Here is a 21,684-nt window from a genome sequence, read left to right as displayed (position 1 = left end):
TTGGACAGAGCTGAAATCTAATACATGGGACGGATCACCATGATATTTCCGAAGCATAGACACATGGAACACCGGATGAAATGCTGATAAACTAGGTTATAGTGCAAGCCTGTAGGCTATTTCACCCACCCTTTCAAGAATTTCAAAGGGTCCAATATACCTAGGGCTCAACTTGCCCTTCTTTCCGAATCTCATTACACCTTTCATAGGTGAAACCCGGAGCAATACTCTTTCTCCTGCCATGAATGCAATATCACGAACTTTACGGTCGGTATAACTCTTTTGCCTAGACTACGCTGTGCGAAGTCGATCCTGAATGATCTTGACCTTATCCAAGGCATCGTGTACCAAATCGGTGCTCAACAACCGAGCCTCTCCCGGTTCAAACCAGCCAACTGGCGAACGACATCGCCTCCCATACAATGCTTCATACGGAGTCATCTGAATGCTTAACTGGTAGCTATTATTATAGTAAAACTCCACAAGTGGCAAGAATTGATCCCACGAACCTCCAAAGTCTATAACACAAGCGTGAAGCATATCTTCCAATATCTGAATAGTGAGTTCTGACTGTCCGTCTGTCTGTGGATGAAATGTTGTACTCAACTCAACCCGCGTGCCTAACTCACGCTGTACAGCCCTCCATAAGTGTGAAGTGAACTGCGTAACTCGATCAGAAATGATAGACACGGGAACACCGTGAAGGCGGACAATCTCACGAATGTAAATTTCAGCTAACCACTCTGAAGAATAGGTAACTGCCACCAGAATGAAATGTGTTGACTTGGTCAACCCGTCCACAATGACCCAAACTACGTCAAATTTTCTTTGAGTCCATGGAAGCCCAACAACAAAATCTATAGTGATACGCTCCCACTTCCACTCAGGAATTTCTAACTTCTGAAGCAAACCACCAGGTGTCTGATGCTCATACTTAACTTGCTGACAATTCATATACCGAGCTACATATGTAACTATATCCTTCTTCATTCTCCTCCACCAATAATGTTGCCGCAAATCTTGATACATTTTGGCAGCACTTGGATGAATAAAATACCTAGAACTGTGGGCCTCTTTCAGAATTAATTCACGAAGCACATCCATATTAGGCACACAAATACGACCCTGTATTTGCAGAACTCTATATTCCCCTACATCAACCTGTTTGGCATCACCGTGATGCATCGTGTCCTTAAGGACAAGTAAATGAGGATCATCATACTGCCGCTCTATGATACGCTCATATAAAGAAGACCGAGCGACTGTGCAAGCTAGAACCCGATTGGGTTCTAAAATATCTGACCTCACGAACTAATTAGCCAGAGTCTGAACATCTGCCGCTAACAGTATCTCACCCACCGGAATATACGCAAGACTGCCCATACTCACAGCCTTTCTACTCAAAGCATCGGCCACCACATTGGCCTATCCGGGGTGATACAAAATGGTGATATCATAATCTTTCAACAACTCCAACTATCTTCTCTGCCTCAAATTGAGATCTTTTTGCCTAAACAGATATTGTAGGCTACGATGATCAGTGAATACCTCAAACAAGACAACGTAAAGGTAATGCCTCCAAATCTTCAGCGCATGAACAATGGCTGCCAATTCTAAGTCATGAACAAGATAATTCTTCTCGTGAACTTTCAACTGTCGCGATGCATATGCAATCGCCCAACCATCTTGCATCAATACTGCACCAAGTCCAATGCAAGATGCATTACAATACACCGTATAGGATCCTAAACCTGTGGGTAATACCAACACTGACACCGCAGTCAAGGCAGTCTTGGGCTTCTGAAAGCTCAACTGACACTCGTCTGACCATCTGAATGGCACACCTTTCTGGGTCAGTCTGTTCAATGGTCTTGCTATAGATGAAAACCCTTCCACGAATCGGTTATAATAACCTTCCAAACCAAAGAAACTCTATATCTACGTAACTGAAGTAGGTCTAGGCCAATTCTGAACTGCCTTAATCTTCATAAGATCCACTTTTATGCCTTCAAACGATACTACATGCCCCAAAAAGGCAACTGAGTCTAACCAAAATTCACATTTTGAAAATTTGGCATATAACTGATTATTCTTCAAAGTCTAAAGCACACTCCGAAGATACTGCTCATGCTCCTCTCAACTGCTGGAGTAAATCAAGATATCATCGATGAACACAACCACAAAGGAATCCAAATAAGGCTTGAACACCCGATTCATCAAATCCATAAATGTTGCTGGAGCATTTGTCAACCCAAATGACATCACTAGGAATTCGTGATGCCCATACCGAGTCTCAAAAGCTGTCTTAGGGACATTAGATGCCCTAATCTTCAATTGATGGTAACCAGACCTCAAGTCGATCTTTGAAAATACTTTGGCACCCTGAAGCTGATCGAATAAGTCATAAATTCTTGGCAGTGGATACTTGTTCTTGATAGTAGCCTTGTTCAACTGCCAATAATCTATACACATTCATATTGAGCCATCTTTCTTCTCAAATAACACTGGTGCACCCTAGGGCGAGACACTAGGTCTAATAAATCCCTAATCAAGCAAATCTTGCAATTGCTCCTTTAATTCTTTCAATTCCGGCGGGGCCATACGGTATGGTGAAACAGAAATAGGTTGAGTTCCCGGAGCCAAATAAATACAAAAGTCTATATCTCTGTCGGGTGGCATCCCCAGCAAATCTGCAGCAAATACTCCTAGAAATGCACGAATAACTGGTACTGAGTCCAAAGAAGGAACATCCGCACTGGAATTGCGAATATAAGCCAAATAGGCTAGACACCTTTTGTCGACCATACATTGAGCCTTCATATAAGAAATAACCCTGCTGGTAGAATGACCAGGAGTTCCTTTCCACTCTAATCGAGGTAACTCTAGCATGGCTAGGGTCACCGTCTTGGCATGACAATCCAATATAGCATGATAAGGTGATAGCCAATCCATACCCAAGATGACATCAAAATCTACCATATCAAGAAGTAGAAGATCCACACTAGTCTCAAGACTCCCAATAGTAACCACACACGAACGATAGGCATGATCTACCATGATAGAATCTCCCACCGGAGTGGACACACACACAGGGGCATTCAGAGAATCATGAGGTATCACTGGATATGAAGCAAAATAAGAGGACACATAGGAATAAGTAGATCATGGATAAAATAGAACTGAAGCATCTCTATGGCAAACTGGAACAATACTTGTAATCACGGCATCGGATGATTCAGCCTCAGGCCTAACTAGAAAAGCATAAAATTGGGGCTGGGCTCCACCACACTAAACTGCGTCTCTGGGACGGCCTCTAACTGGTTGGCCTCCCCCTCAAACGGCCTGACCTCCACCTCTAATGGACTGACCTCCACCTATAGCTGCCTGACCCCTACCTCTAGCTGGATGAGCAGGAGGTGAAGCAACCAGTGCCAGTATGATGGCACTAGAATCCTGTCGAGATCTGTTACTCGACCACCTAGGGCAATACCTCCTGATGTGACCAATGTTCCCACACTCATAACACCCATCCTGTTGCCATGGTTGCTGAAGCTGACCTGAATTGGCCGAATAACCGCTATAGTGACTCTGGAATGGTAGTGCACTTATAGGAGCTGAATGTGCACTAAATGCTGGCTGCCCAGAGTAAGGCATAATAGGGCCGTGACTCCTAGAAGTACCGTGAGATGCCTGAAGTGCTGAATGGAACGGCCTGGGTGGATGACCCCTACCAAAATTACCCCTGCCTCCAGACGAGGCACCCCTGAACCCACCGAACTGATGAGGCCTCTTATCAGACCCCTGCCCTCTCTCATATGCAAGAACTATCTCGATCCTCCTCGTAACATTAGCAGCCGCCTGAAAGGAAATCTCACTTCTGGTCTCCTTGGCCATCTGAAGCCTAATAGGGTGAGTAAGTCCCTCATCAACCCTCCACACTCTCTCTCCCTCAGTAGGAAGTAAAAGGAGAGCATGACACGCTAGATTCATAAAACGGGTCTCGTACTGAGTAACGGTCATACAGCCCTACTGTAGCTGCTCAAATTGCCTGTGGAAATCCTCTCTCAATATGATATGGAGGAACTTCTCTAGAAATAGCCGTGAGAACTGCTCCCAGGTCAATGTAGGCGTTCCAACTGGTTTGGTCAATGTATAATATCTCCACCACCTCTTAGCGGAACATGTCATAAGAAAAATATAGCAAAATCGACCTCATTGGTCTCAACTATACCCATGTTCCGCAATACCTTGTGGCAGCGGTCAAGATAATCATGTGGGTCCTCAGAAGGTGTACCACTGACGTGAACTGAAAAGAGCTTAGTAAACTTGTCGAACATCAATAAAGCCTCAGAAGACATGGCGGGCCTATCACCGGCTTGTGCCGCAACAACTGGCTGAACTACCCAAACTGGCGGGGTTGCTGGAGCCTGATACTGGGGAGCCATCTGCTCCAGAGCGGGAGTAGTGGGAGTTTGTGCTCCTACCATCTGTGAGACGGCTGGTGCCACTGGAAATGTAACATTCTGGGCCACGCCCTCCATAAGACTCACCAAACGCACTAGAGCGTCCTGAAGCGTTGGAGTAGCTATGAATTCCTCCGGAACCTGAATTGGTCAACCCGGTACAATCTGAATTGCAACCTCCTCCTGAAGATCCACCTGAGATTCTACAACAGGTGCTGCTGCTCGAGCTCTAAACTGAGCTCTACCTATGCCTCTGCCTCGGCCTCTAGCGTGACCTCGACCTCTACCCTTGCCATAGTTTCCATCGGGGGCTCTGGTCCCTTTCCGCCGGTAGATATATTACGTATTCTCACCATCTTCGAGAGAATAAGAATAGAATGGTTCAATCATCGATGAAAGAATAAGATCGCACGACATAATAAGAAAGAAATGATATTGTTCCTAAACTTTATAGCCCCTGGAAGATAAGTACAGACGTCTCTGCACCGATCCTTCAGACTCTACTAAGCTTGCTCGTGACTCGTGAGACCTAAGTAGCCTAGTGCTCTGATACCAACTTTTCACGACCCTAAATTCTCACCTTCAGGACCGCGATGACGCCTAACATTTCACTGGCTAGGCACGCCAATGTTAGAATATAATTAGCCATTTTTAACACAATTTTAAATTAATTATTAACAAAGAAACAAATGAAGAAATAAAGTCTGAATTAAAGTTAATACTCCATAATATTAGCGATGTCTGAATACCATCCCAGAACTGGTGTCACAAGTGCACAAGCTTTTAGAATAATACAAACAAGGGTCTGAACAAAATAAAGTTGTCTAAAAAAAAGCACACAACTAAAATAAAGTCGAAGGGGACTTCAGAACTATGGACGCTGTGCAGTTATACCTCAAGTCTCCTCTGGGTAGCTGAATCCGAGCAAGTCTTTGGTACGTCGCTGGGACCAACTCCAAAATTTGCACAAGAGGTGCAGAGTGTAGTATGAGTACAACTGACCCCATGTACTCTGTAAGTGATGATCCTAACCTCGACGAAGTAGTGACGAGGCTAAGGCAAGCCACTTACATTAACCTGTACGCAATAATAGTAATAACATCAATAATAATAATAAAAAAAGTAACTCATTTCAACAATTAAAGTCAACTCGGCAGTCATAACCAATTATTATTTCAATCAATTTTCGTTGCGGCGTACACCCTCTCCAACAATATAATTCTTCAATAAATTTCTGTTACAACGCGCAACCCGCTCAAACAATATAAACTTAAAATATAATTTGTTGCGGCTCGCAACCCGATCTCCCAATATATTCATTTTCATTTCCGTTGCAGCGAGCAACCCGCTCCAACAATATAAAATTAACAACTCTTGATTGTAATAAAAATACTCCAATAAATACCACATTCAATAAGAAATTATTAGGCAATAAAGTATACAATGATTATAATTTATTCAGGAAACAAGAAATGACAAGTAGCAATTAATTGCGAAAATCAGGAAGAAAATAGGAAATTTCATATTTAATATGCTAAATGTCAAGTAGCAATTAATACACATAAATCAAATAAGCATATAACAATTATTGCATGAATTCAAGAATTAATAATTGACAAGGAATATGAGAAAAATAATTATTATAACAATTAATTCGTGTCTTAAAATAATTTATGATTTTTAAATAATTATGCAAACAATTAATTTGACAAAGTATAGGCACTCGTCACCTTGCCTATACATCGTTACACATGAAATCCACGTAGCAAATAATTCAAGAATTCTATTCCCTCAAGTCAAGTTTAACCACGACACTTACCTCACTTTGCAACCAAATTCAAGATTCCAATACACCCTTGCCTCGCGAATTAGTGTCTGAATTTCTCAAATATAGTTATAAACAATTCAATATACTCAATACAAATTGTAGGAATTAATTCCATATGAATTTACTAATTTTCCGGATTAAAATACGAAATTCATCTAAAACATCAACAGTGGGGCCCACGTCTCAAATCTCGGAAAAACTTACGAAATCCGAACACCCGTTCCGAGATGAGCCCAACCATACAAAAATTATCAAATTCCGATGTCAAATAGACCTTCAAATCTTAAATTTTTGTTTTTGGAAAGTTTTACAAAAATTCCAATTTCCTCCATTTAAATCCGAAATAAATTATGAATATAGACATGGATTTATGAAATATAATCATTATATGATAAAGAACACTTACCCAGTTCGAAATCATGAAAAACTCCTTTCAAATCGCCCCTAAACCGAGTTCTAATTGAGGGTTTGTGAAAAATGGAAAAAATCCCGTTTGGGTCTGTTTTTATCACTGGGCGTCAAGCGTTTTTCGTGTTCGCGAAGGGCCTGTCACGTTCACAATGTGCAGCAGCTCAAGTGGCCTTCGCGTTCGCGAGTCCTTCCACGCGTTCGCGAAGCTGCTCCCCCGTGGCCTTCTCGTTCACGAGCCAATACTCGCGTTCGCGTAGAAGAAACAACGATTCCCCCTCCACAGGTCACAAGCCTACGCGTTCACGTTCGCGAAGGATAAGGCCCCTCATTGCTCCACGTTCGAGACCCAGCTATCGCGTTCGCGATGAACAAAATCCCCCTTCCCCAAATTTCTCTTCGCATTCGCGATAAAGGGTTCGCGTTCGTGAAGCACATGACACTAGAAACTAATAGAAGTCCCACAAAAACATATTTTTCAAAGAACTAAGGTCCGTAGGCTATCCGAAACTCACCCGAGCCCTCTGGGCTCCTAACAAAATATGCACACAAGTCCAAACATCTCATACAAACTCGCTCACGCGATCAAAACACCAATTTAATATCTAGAAAATCAAACACCAAATCAAATAATTTTTTTTAAGAAAACTTTATAATTTCTATTTTAATAACTGGACGTCCGAATCACGTCAAACTAACTCCGTTTTTTACCAAATTTAACATTCAAGTCATAAATATAGTAATAGACCTATTCCGAATTCCGAAACCAGAATACATAACCGATATCAACAAAGTCACACATTAGTCAAATCTCTTAAGTCATTAAACCTTTAAACCTCAAAATTTCGACAACAAGCGATAACTCGAGCTAGGGACCTCCGAATTCGATTCCGGGCATATGCCCAGGTCCCAAATAAAGATACGAACCTATCGGAACTGTCAAAACACTGATCCAGGCCTGTTTGATTAAAATATTGACCAAAATTAACTTAATTGAGTTTTAAAACTCTATTTCACATTTTAGTCAATTTTTCATACAAAAACTTTCCTAAAAATTATATGGACTGCGCACGCAAGTCGAGGAATGATGAATAGTATTTTTTGAGGTCTTAGAATACAGTAATGATTGTTTAAATTAAAGATGATATTTTGGGTCATCACAAGATGCCTTCATGGTTTTCAAGGCTGGAGTACAGAAACAATGCAGAATACAAATTATGATTGTGAGATTTGATAGAGGTGGTGAGTATTATAGTAAATACATTGAGAATGGAAAAATATAAGGTCCAATTGCTAAATTTCTTCAAGAGAATGGGATTGTTCCCCAATATACTATACCAGGTTCTCCAGACCAAAATGGTGTAGCGAAAAAAAGAAATCAAACTTTAATAGACATGATGCGAAGTATGTTGAGTAGCTCTAAGCTACCTAAGTCCTTGTGGATTGAAGCTCTTAAAATGACAGTGTATTTATTAAATCGTGTTCCAACCAAGTCTGTCCAAAAGACACATTTTGAGTTATTAAAATGTTGGAAATCGGGTTTGCGACATATATATATATATATATATATATATATATATATACGCATATATAATGCCATCTGGTCATGAGTATACAACCCACAAGAAAAGAAACCTGGATCTGAGGACCATTAGTGGATATTTCATTGGATATGTTAAAAGGTCCAAAAGATACATATTTTATTGTCCATTTCATAGCACTACATGGAATTAAGAAATGCAAAATTTCTTGAGAATGACTTGATTAATGGGAGTGATCAATTTCAGAACATAGTATCTGCAAAGCGATCAACCTTCCACTTTAAGTAAAAGATTGGTTATTATTCATAATACTTCTCAAGTACAACTGGGTGCTGACCGTCTAGTCATTGAGAGTATTTTAGTTGATCAAGTTGTTAAAATTCTAGAAATTATTGAACAACATATCCTCAGGAAAATATTAATACAACATTAAGAAGATCTACCAGAAAAGGAAAATCAGCAATTTCTAGTGACTATATTGTGTATTTACGAGAATCTGACATTAGAGACTAAAATGATCCTGAGTTTTTCTCACAAGCTATGAGTTGCAAATAATCAAAATTGTGGTAAAATGCCATAAAAGAAGAGATGAACTCCATGAAGAGTAATGAGATCTAGGATCTTGTCGAGTTGCCTAATGGGGCAATAAATGGGTCTTTAAAACTAAAAGAGACTCGTTGGTCAACATAGAGAGATATAGGGCAAGACTCGTTGCTAAAGGATTCACTCAAAAGGAAGGACTCGATTATACAGAGACTTTTTCTTTGATGTCTAAGAAAGATTCCTTACGCATCATGTTGGCATTAGTAGCCCATTTTGACTTAGAATTACAATAAATGGATGTGAAAATCGCATTTCTCGATGGTGATATGGAGGAAGAGATTTATATGAAACAACATGAGGAATTGTCCTTTATTAATAGTGAGTACTTGGTATGCAAGCTAAAGAAATCCATATATGGATTTAAGCAAGCCTCCCGTCAGTGATATTTAAAATTTCATGATGTTATCTATTCATTTAGATTTGTTAAGAACATTATGGATCAATGTATATACTAGAAGATAAGTGGGAGTAAGATTTATTTTCTAATTCTATATGTGGATGATGTCCTTCTTGCAGCCAATGATAAGCAAATGATATATGAAGTAAAACAAATTTCTTTCTCTAAATTTTGATATGAAAGATATGGGCGGTGCCTCTTATGTCATTGGTATTAAGATTCATCGAGATAGACATCGAGGTATCTTAGGTTTATCTCAGGAAACCTATATCAATAAAATTTTAGAGAGGTTTTGGATGAAGGATTGTTCACCAAGTGTAGCTCCTATAGTGAAGGGTGGCAAATTCAATTGGAACCGATGCCCGAAAAATGACCTTGAGAGGGAAAAAATGAAAGAACATTTCATATATTTTTGTTGTTGGAAGCTTAATGTATGCTCAGGTTTGCACTAGCCTTGATATTGCTTTTGTAATTGGAATGTCACCCAGGTCTTGCCCATTGGAGAGCTGCAAATTTAAGTCTAAAGATACCTTCAAGAGACAAAAGACTAAATGCGTATGTACAATTGATCAGATAATTTGGAAGTGATTGGCTACTCTGATTCACACTTTGTTGGTTGTGTTGATTCATGCAAACCAACATCATAATACATTTTTATGTTGGCCAGTGGAGTTGTATTTTGGACGAGTTCCAAACAGACTTTAACTGCTACTTCCATTATGGAAGCTGAGTTCGTTTCTTGTTTTGAGGCTACATCACATGGTGTATGGTTGAAGAGTTTCATTCTTGGGCTTAGAATCATCGAGTTGATCTCTAGGTCATTCAGGATATATTATGATAATTCAGTTGCTATACTTATGGCTAAAAATAACAAAAGTGGGAGTCCAAGTAAGCATATCGACATTAAGTATCTATTCATAAGAGAACGTATTAATGATAAAAATGTTGTCTGAGGACGTTATTATTGAATTGATGTTAGCGAGTCCTTTAAATAAAGGTATGCCACTACATAAATTTAAAGATCATGTTATTAAAACGAGACTTAGTTTCACTATGTAAATTTTTATTGTAACAACGAATACTGGTGTAACTCTATTATCATATGAAATTTCTCATATTGTCATTGTGTACACATTCAATTATTTGAGAAATATCACTAAAGTATGGACCTAGAGTAAATATTGGGTTTATTCATTAAGAAATATGGGCTACGGTTTCGAGGCATGATATATTGTGATACATGGAAGATAATACTCAATCTTAGAAGACTTATCACTATTATTCATTTATTTTGTTAATTTTAAAGAAAGAAGAATTGACGGATTTTCAGTAAAATTGTGTTAGATTAGTTAGTGTTTGATGGGAGTATTTGAGAAGAGGTTGTTTTGTCCCTCCTTGGAAAAAGAAAAAAAATGAAGAGGTGTTTAAAAGCACTTGTTTGTCTTATATAGTTTGAATATTTTTAAGAGTGTTTGGGAGGAAAATTGGAATTTGACTACATTATTAATAGTCAAGATTGGGCTTTGGGCCAATTACATAGCCTGAAATTAATATTTTAGTCACCTATTATTTAATTAACTAAAACATTTTTTGTCTTTAAATTTCAGAAAACGTTTTTTTAATAGCTTTCTTTTAAATTCAAAAAAGGTGACTATTGGTTTTAAAAGGTGCCTGTTATGAAGAGATGCGTCTGTTAATTCCAACAAACTCCTAAAAGTATTATAAATATCCATATAATCTCCAAAATGAAATACATCTGAAATTTCCATCTCTTTCTCTTCTACTTATTTTCTACAACTCACAAATATTCTGTTGTTGTGGGAAATTCGAGTTAATTGTTGAAACTCGAATTTCGGAGGCTTTGTAAAATTCTGGATGAATTCTGCTATTATCCCTGCAGCGATTAGTGGGAAGCTTAAATTCTTTAAGGACAGTAATTACACCATCGAAGCCAGATTATTTCATCCCTTTAGTTTTTATAACACATTGTAATTATATGTGGACCAAGTGGGAGAATGTAAGTTACTTCTTCATTTAAGTGGTTCACATTCATGTGAAAGTCCATTTCTTATTTTTCTTCTTTATTGTTGAGACATGAACTTACATAAAGACTTAAAGTTACAATGTCTTTATTAATATTATGTTATGTCTAAATCAAAGTGAAGTTAACTTATGATACATTAATTACCCGTTAGCTATCTGTGTGTTTCTGATGGAGAAAAACGTAGGATGATTTCCTATTTAAGGAGGTGGTGATAGGTCCCTATACTACGCAATTTATAAAATCACTACACCGTTTAAAGTGAGTTGCTAGTGTGAAGCAGACTGGCAATTTTTCATGCAAATCGGCATGGAAATGCTCAGAAACTCCACCCTAAGTGGCAGCAAGATATGGCACAGCTAGCAAACTACCAGTTAAAGTTTCTTTCTTTATGCTAAGACTTCTATCTGGAAAATTAACCTACAGATGATTCATTGAGAAGGTTTGATCTTCACAGTCCTTCCAAATGTTTCTGCTGCTCGAACAGTTCAAATGAAACTATCAACCACCGATTTTGTGAAGGAGAAATGGCTTGAAATGTTTGGAAGTATTTTACTAATGCTTGGCGCATCACTTTCTATCAGATCCATGGTGATATGTTTCATCAGATCTATGGTGATGTGTTGGTGGTTGAATAAGTCTAGAAACAAAGTCATGAACTTTTCTTACGGTGCCTTCCCTCTGTTTTGTTATGGGAAATCTGGAAGCACATATGTGCTTTCAAATATGATGTTACTTGTGAACTTGCGGACAGAATTGGACCAATTTAGATATCAAGTTAGTGAGATGGATTAAGCCAAGTTTATATCATTTTAAATTGAATGTTGAATGTTGTAGTAAGGGTAATCCAGGTAGTGCAGGTAGGGGTGGAATTTTAAGAAATCATTTGAGTCATATGATTATGGCCTTCTCTGCATATTTTGGTTCCTCTAGCAACTACAGACCGGAAATTAAAGCATTAAAGCTGGGATTGAAGTGGTGTTTGGGGGTGGGTTTGTAGAGATGGGGAATAGGGTGGCGAAGGCTAAAAAGAGTTTTAGAAAATATTTTCCCTTCTCTTGCTAGGAAAAACATTTTAGTTGATGAAAAAAATATTTTTCAAAACATTTAATCCAACCAACCATGGAAAAATTGGACCTACCAAACAAACTCCAAGTGTTGTGCTTGATGTTGGGTGTACTCTTGTTTCTGTTGTTGGTTCCAAAGAAATGTCCCCTAGGAAAACAGAAAATCCTCTTTTTATGTACCACTATCAAAGTAGATACGTACAGAATTGTTTTTGTTTTCGGTTAACTAGTTGGTACCCAATTCAATTGTACGGGGAATCATAGTAGTTGAGTTAGTGGCTATGAACCCTTTTGATGTACGATAAAAAAAGAATTTAAAAAAGAAAATCTCATTTGCTGATAATTCGAAGTCGCTAGCAGAGATATACTCTATGATAGTACAATATTTATTAGAGAAAAGGTCCAAAATTGCCTATTTACTATGGCATATTGTTTACTTATGTCACTCGTTATATTTTTTGTCCAAATTTATCCCTACCGTTAACAAAGTTTGCAAAATTGCCCCTAACCCTAACGTTCATCCACTGTGGCACCTAACCACTCTAATATTTTGTCTGTGTCAGCAACCAAGTCACTCGACCCCACCAAATAAAATACCAAGGTGGAGTACATATCACCACTTTTAATAATATCTTAGTTATTGCATTTATTAAATTAGAAAATTTAAAAAGAAATTTCTCACATTTAACCTAGTTTTGGTTTTTAACTCATGTACTTCCTCTCTCCTTTAGCAGTTGTCGGCGATGGCGAGATCAACCGGCAAGCTAACCTCCAGATCAGATCTGTGTATATAACTCTCTCCCTCTTTCTCCACCCTAATCTCTCTCCTATTGTATCCATCTGTAACCTACAGAAAAATACCCACCACTAGCAGAAATTAGATCTGTCTGAACACCATCGAAAGCCTCCAGACCCAAAAACTCTTCGAAGAACATGATCCACCTTTCTTGCCTACCCAAATTTATATCCTAATTGAAAAAATTGAAATGCCGGTGAGCGGCATTGGCCTAAAAATGGCAGCCGGGAAAACTCGCACACACATACATAGATCTATACAAAAATAAGAAAAAGGGGTAGAAACAGCTCCACCACCAGTATCTTGCCGGAAGTTACTTCGGCGTTTGTCATCGTAGGTAGCAGTGTCTTGACATTTTATTTGCTATTGTTTTGCTGGTTTATTTCTTTATTAGATGTGGTTGTGATACTTGACACATTTGTTTGGCGTTGTGATACTTGACACATTTTTTGGCGTTGGTCATTCTGGCTAGAAGTCGTCAGAGGCCAATTTCGTCGGAAAATCATTCTCTGAGATGTATTTTGGTAGGTACATGTTTCTTGAGTTAAGACTTAAGAGAGGGAGAATAAGATGAGAATATTTTAATAAGAAAAAGGATGGGTTAATTAGTGGGACCTGCTGATTTGGCTGCTGACATGGACAAAATATTAGAGGGGTTGGGTGCCACAATGGAGGGACGTTAGGGTTAGGGGCAATTTTAAAAACTTTGTTAATAGTAGAGATAGATTTGGACGAAAAGTATAACGGGTAGCAGAAGTAAATAATATACTATAGTAGAGAGGTAATTTTGGACCTTTTCCCTATTTAATAACCTGTTTGGCCAAGCTGAAAAATCAACTTATTTTGAAAAGATATTTTTCAAAAGTGCTTTTCGAAAAAGTACTTTTGGAAAGAAGTAGTTTGTGTTTGGCTAATCAATCTAAAAAATACTTTTGATTAAAAAGTTGTATTTGGCCAAACTTTTTAAAAAGTGCTTTTTGAAAGGAACAAACCCAACTGTAAAATGAATAGTGAAAGAAAGAAAGAAAAAGTCAAAGAAATAGTTAACGAAGAAAGAGAACAATATGCAAAAGGCAAAGAAGGAAATATATGTTGCACCAAAAGTCAGCAACAACAAAATCCACAATCTGAGGAAAGAAGAAAACGTATGTGTTAATATCGGCGCATGCAAGCAAAGAAGCAGTGTTCATATTCTGATATTTGCCTATAAATAGGCATCCCTTTCCTCAATTGTAAATCATCCCTCAAATTTCTTCTTTCTCTTTAGAGTAATAAAATATTCTATGTGGTCGTGGAGTAGGAAAAAATTACCGAATCACGTAAATCTTGTCTTGTCTTGTTTTGCGAGTTTTTATTACTTTTCTCTTGAAATTATTATATCCTTCGTTTAGTCCGACACTCTTCCCAAAATCTGGTATCAGAGAACAGACAGTGTGATTCTGGTAGAAAAGTACGGTATTGGTGCAGTGTACTATTCACTAGAATAGTGCGACATTATTGCTCGTTAATACTAACACTATTCACAATAGTGAAATACTATTTATTAATAGTGATAGTACTGTTCACCAACAATGATTGTTGTCTACCTTACGGTTGAGACATTTTTTCTTACACAGAGTAGTATTTGTGATTACTATTCATAGGCTTTATTCACATAATTATTTTTTGTGAAAAATGACATCGAATGAAGGAAATGTTAAGATTGACAAGTTCAATGGAAAAGATTTTGGATTCTGAAAAATACAAATAGAGGATTATTTCTACTAGAAAAAAAATTATACTTACCTCTGACTGGGGTAAAATCAAAGAATATGGCCAAAGCGGATTGGAATTTATTAGATCGCCAAACTCTTGGTGTGATTCGTTTGATACTAACACGAAATGTAGAATTTAACATCATTAATAAGAAGACCACTGCAGGCTTGATGAATGCGTTATCAAATATGTACGAGAAGCCATCTCCTTCAAATAAAGTCTATTTGATACGTCGATTGTTTAACTTAAAGATGACAGAAGGTAGATCTGTTACGGAACATATCAATGAGTTTAATGTAATATTAACTCAATTGAGTTCTGTTAATATAATATTTGATGACGAAGTCAGGGCATTGATTCTACTATTATCTCTACCGGATAGTTGGTCTGCAATAGTAACTGCAGTTAGTAGTTCATTGGGTATTACCAAACTAAAATTGGATGATATTAGAGACTTGGTTCTAAGCGAAGATATTCGCCAGAGAGAATCAAGTGATTCCCCAGGATCTGCTTTTAATATCGAAAGCAGGGGAGAAGCAGCTAAAGAGGACAGAGCCATGGTCGTGGCAGATCAAAGTCAAGGAGAAGAGGGCAATCCAAAAATCGCAAAGACATTACTTGTTGGAATTGCGATAAAAAGGGTCACTACAATAGTTAGTGTAGAGAACCAAAGAAGAAGAAGGATGAAAATTTAGCAAATGTAATTGTTGAACAAGTCGGTGATGCACTAATTTGTTATGCATACAGTCCAGTCAAATCTTGGATTCTGGACTCAGGTGCTTCCTTTCACTCTACCTCATGCAAAGAATTATTGCATAATTATATTGCTGAAAAATCCGGGAAGGTTTATCTAGCAGACGGAGAATCTCTGTATATTGTCGGGAAAGGTGAAATTCATATAAAGGTTTCACAAGGGACACTATGGAAATAGTAAAATGTCTGACATATTCCTGGCCTCAAGAAAAATCTGATATCTATGGGTCAGAGTGATAGTGAAGGATACACAAAAGTATTCGGTAACGGATCGTGAAAGATAACCAAAGGAAATTTGGTTGTGGCATGAGGCTTCAAGAAGGGAACACTGTATGCAACCGCAATGCAGAGAGATACTATAGTAGTAGTTGACCATGGTCTTGAGACAACATTGTGGCACCGAAGGCTCGGACATATGAGTGACAAGGGAATGAAGCTGTTGGTATCCAAAGAAAAGTTGGCAAACCTAAAGCATGTTGAATTAGGTTTGTGTGAAGATTGCATTTATGGAAAACAAAAGAGAGTTAGTTTCTCAAAAGCGAGAAGGACGCCAAAGAAAGAGAAGCTGGAACTAGTGCATACAGATGATTCTCTGGGAGGCTCACGCTATTATGTCACCTTCATTGATGATTCCACGAGAAAGGTATGGTTTTTTTTTCTGAAAAATAAATCTGATGTGTTTGTTACCTTTAAAAGATGGGAGGCTCACGCTATTATATCACCTTAAAATGTATGAAGTCTTAAAATTGAGGAGAATATGATAGTCAAGAGTTCAAATCATTCTGCTCTAAGAATGGGATCAGAATGATCAAGACGTTCCTGGAACACCTGAAAAAATGGCTTTGCTGAGATGATGAACAGAACCCTGAATGAACGAGCCAGAAGTAGGAGAATATATTATGAGTTTCCGAAGTATTTTTGGGCTAAGGTTGTTCACACGACAGCTTACCTAATAAAAAGGGGACCCTCTGTACCGCTGAATTTTGAAATTCCAGAAGAGGTATGGACAGGAAAGGAGGTAACTCTCTCATATCCTAAAATCTTTGGTTGTGTTGCTTATGTGCATGTAAACTCTAATGATAGCGACAAGCTTGATCCTAAATCCAGGAAATATTTATTTATTGGCTATGGTTATGATAATTTTGGTTATCGATTTTTGGTTGATCAGAATAGAAAGTTCTTAAGACACGAGAATGTCACATTCAATAAGAATGTGATGTACAAGGACATGTTTGGAGTAGAACCAACTAGCACCAGCAGAGAGACATCCGAAACAGTTGAGTTAGAAGAAATCTCAAAAAATGAAGTGGCTAGAGAGATTACAACTGATTTTGAAATTGAAGATGCAGAACCAGAAGATGAATCTGGATCAGAATCCGAACCAGAAACAGAGATAGGATCATAAGGAGAACCACATCTGGAGCCAGGACTAGAATCAAATTCGGGGTCAGTTACTCTTGAACCTACATTAAGGAGATCTAAAAGAGTCACAAATGCTCCAGATAGGTTAACTCTCTCTCTCCACTATTTACTTCTGACTAATGCTGGAGAATTAGAGCATTTTGTTGAAGCAATGCAGGTGATAAAACTATGATAAGTAGAAGCTAGCCATGAAAGAAGAGATGAATTCTCTTCAAAAGAATAAAATATGGATACTTACAGAGTTACTAGAAGAAAAGAAGGCATTGTAGAACAAGTGGATGTACAGGGTCAAGGAAGATGATGAAGGTAAGAAGAGATACAAAGCACGATTAGTAGTAAAAAGAATTGCAGGATCTAGCATAAATGAAATCAATAGGGTTACACAATAGTTGGCGGAGGAGTTTGAGATGAAAGACCTAGGACCAGCTAAGAAAATGCTGGGGATGAGAACTAGTAGAGGCAGGTTTGAAGGAACCTTAAAGTTGTCTCAAGAGAAATACATACAAAAGGTATTAAGCAGGTTCAGTATTCATCATGTTGTCATGACCCAAAATCCGTTAAAGGTCGTGATGGCGCCGGACACCACTGTCAGGCAAGCCAACACTAAATAGTTAATTAAATTCTTATTTTAATATTCTTGAAATCATAAATTAACTTCAATCTAACTAGTAAAAGATGAATTTACAGAATAATAACAATAGTTTCCAATTTCAGTACTGAACCTCCCATAATAATCCCAGAACCCGGTGTCACAAGTGCATGAGTATTTCCTAAGAATTTAAAATAAAATACAATAACTGTCCGGAATACAAATTTGGACAGGAAAGAAAGTACAATACTCTGAAGGAGACTCTGCTGGCTGCGGGTCGTACATAAGATGCAACTCACCTAAGTCCCCATAATAATCGCGCCTTTGTGCCTACAAGGCCACTAGTCATATATGTACCTGCACAATACGTGCAACAAGTGTAGTATGAGTACGTAAATCAACGCATACCCAGTAAGTGTCCCGCCTAACCTCAAAGAAGTAGTGACGAGAGGTCGACCCCAACACTTACTGTGGCCATCAATAATATAAGGTATAGTGAAGAAGTGAATGAATATGAGACAGAGTAAATATATAAAACAAACAAGTATAAAATACGTGGTACAATTTCCCTTTATACAATTTACTCAAGCTCTCAACTAGCGAGTTCCCTCCGTAACCGGAGCATATATATATATATATATATATAGATGTAGTGGATCTCATCAAAGTGGTGGTTGTCATAATTCAAATTAGGGTAAAACCCTCAGATACACTGGCTTCTTGCCAAATGTTACGCACGATTCCAACAGGATAATGTATATATAGGAAATGCCGAGGCGTACAACCCGATCCAACATAAAAGTAAACTGTGCACTGCCGAGGGTCGAACGACATGAACCATAGATGCATCTATTAACCTGCCGAGGCGAACGACCCGCTCTCATGAGAGTGTGGTACATAAGTCCTGCCGAGGTGAACGGCCCGATCCCATAAGAGTAGTAGAAGGAAATACCCTGCTCACAAATCATACGTGCGACGCGGTCAAATATAAATTTAAGGAATTTTCCCGCTCGCGGATCATACTTGCGACGCGGTCAAATATAAATTTAACATTTAAAATCATATCTCTTTCTTGATTCTTTTCAAAATAATGGAAATTCAGCTTGTAGCTCTTTAAGGAAATTACCCCGCTTGCGAAATATATATGCGACGCGGTTACACATAGATTTCTTAATTTATTATGGTGTTCCTCAATTCTTTTCAAAAATACGAAGTTCAAATGAAAACCTTTAAGTTCCCTATGTTTCCTCAATTTCAACTCATTTCGAAACATTTAATAAGCTAACTAAATCTTGCTTCCTTTCAAGGCAAGCAATAAACATAAATTCAACAATAATAGCAACAAGGCATGATGTAAGCCTAAAACTACCCGGACATAGGCATAGTTAGTAGCTACGTACAGACTCTCATCACCTCGTGCGTACGTAGCCCCCACAAATAGAATCACATAATAATTTAGTTCACCTATGGGGTTAATTCCCTCTTACAAGGTTAGAAAGGAGATTTACCTTGCTCCGAAATTCCATAACCAGCTCCAAAGCCGCTCCGACAATTCAAACTGATGCCCGTCACTCCAAAACTAGTCAAATATGACACAACTGAATCAAAATATACTCTAATACTCATAATTAATCCTTTTATAACAATTTCCAACTCCGTTAGAAAAGTTGATAAAATCACCCTTGGCCCCACCTGTCCGGATTCCGAAACTTTTTGAAGATAAACTTTACCCATAACCTCACAAACTCAAATATATGATTTATTCCAAATTCCATGCGCAAATGCGTGGTCAAAATCCAAAATACCAAATTCTAGGTTTTTCTTCAAAACCCCAAATTTCTATAAATTTTCATGTCTAAATCCGTATATAATCCTTGTATGTAACTCACAACTAGTAGAAATCACTTACCTCATGCTTGATGATGAAATCCCCTCTTCAAAAGCTCCAAAAATTGCCAAAACCGTGTGCAAAATGGGTGAAATGAACTCAACCCCCGTTCTTAAAACGTTCTGCCCAGCATAGTCACTCCTCCTTCGCGTTCGCGACCAAGGTCTCGCATTCGCGAAGGCCAAAACGCCACTGTCCAAAATTTCATCTTCGCGTTCGTGACCTTCTCATCACGTTCGCGATGGCCAGTTAATTGGATCCTTCGCGTTCGCGTTCCACTCTTCGCGTTTGCGAAGGCCAATGACTTCAGGCCTATCTCCTCCATTTCCTTCTACGCGTTCACAACTGGCCCCTCACGTTCTCGTAAGTCAATCACGCATCTCTCCACGTTCGCGAGCCCTCCTTCTTGTTCGCGAAGGCCAAATCAACAGCCCCCTCAAATTCCTCTTCGCGAATGCGGGACTCCCTTCGCATTCGCGAAGAAGGAAACCAGACACCAGCAACAGCAGTTCCAAAACAGCCCGAAATGATCCGAAACCACCCCGAAGCACACCTGAGGCCCCCGGGACCCCGTCCAATCATACCAACCAGTCCCATAACATAATACAAACTTGCTCGAGACCTCAAATCACATCAAACAACATCGAAATCATGAATCGCTCCACAATTCAAACTTAATGAACTTTGAAACTTCAACTTCTACAATCGATGTCGAAACCTACCAAATCACGTCTGATTGACCTCAAATTTTGCACACAAGTCATAATTGACATTACGGACCTACTCCAACTTCCAAAATCGGATTCCGACCCCGATATCAAAATGTCCACTTCCGGTCAATCTTTTCAAAAACCTTCAAATTTTTAGCTTTAGCCAAATGACTCTAAAATGACCTATAGACCTCCGAATCCACTTCCGGACGCGCTTCCAATACCAGAATCACCATACGGAGCTATTCCCAGACTGGGAATCCGAAACGGACATTGATAACATTGAAATTCACTTCAATCCAAATATATGAAATTTTTCCAAAATGCCAACTTCCACAATAGGCGCTGAAATGCTCCCGGGTCATCCAAAATCTGATCCGGACATACGCCCAAGTCCGAATTCATCATACGAACCTGTTGGAACCTCCAAATACGGATTCTGAGATCGTTTACTCAAAAATTCAATCTTAGTCAATTCTTTCAACTTAAAGCTTCTGAAATGAGAGTTTTCTTTTCAAATCAACTCTGAACTTCCGAAATTTCAATTTCGACCACGCGTACAAGTCATAATACCTGAAGTGAAGTTGCTCATGGCCTCAAACTGCTGAACGACGCGCTAGAGCTCAAAACGAAGGGTCAGGTCGTTACATTCTCTCCCACTTAAATATACATTCGTCCTCGAACGTGCCAAGAACTGCGCTGGAGTTGTCCGAAATCACTGTTTAACACCTCATGCACCTACCCGTGCTACCACAACTCAGTTGAGCACATTAGCTCGATCAAATCTGAAGATATTCTCTTTTATTTAGGCAAATAAGCCTTAGAGCCCAGTTCTAACATCCGGAATTCTCTGCCAGACCGGCTTCCCACAAACGAACACCGTATCAATCACCACACAATGTGCCAGAACATGACTGCATACCTTTGCTGAATTCACACCATGCACCGCAACATTCACATGACCATAATAACATTCTCTGATCATAATAGCTGAAATCTCACGAATCCGATGCTTACAATACACCTCATGACATATATAAGTCCTATTTCAACTTTGGCAATACCGCCACGATGGAAGAGATCTGTAGAAATTCATAACCAACTGTCGAGTCAACAAACCATTGAACCTCTCCTCTTGACTAGAATCATCACCTCATTATGAACCAAATAATGGTATTTGCTCTTTAATATGCTTCATATAATCCGATCGCACTGATCCCAGATCCAAAAATCTCATCCCACCCAGTACAAGCTACTCAAGCAATAAGACACCTCAGACACGATCAAAAGTCTCATGTGATGCCACAATGTGCCGACAAGCTACCAACTCGAACGTGATACATAAGGAAAATGAACTTTGGAAGGGATTACTCAACCCACGTAACTAATTAGACAACCAAAAAGGTGTCATGAACCTTCCTCA

Source organism: Nicotiana tabacum, chromosome 12 (genome assembly GCF_000715075.1).
Source record: "Nicotiana tabacum cultivar K326 chromosome 12, ASM71507v2, whole genome shotgun sequence".
NCBI lineage: Eukaryota > Viridiplantae > Streptophyta > Magnoliopsida > Solanales > Solanaceae > Nicotiana > Nicotiana tabacum.
This window is presented reverse-complemented; position numbering follows the sequence as displayed.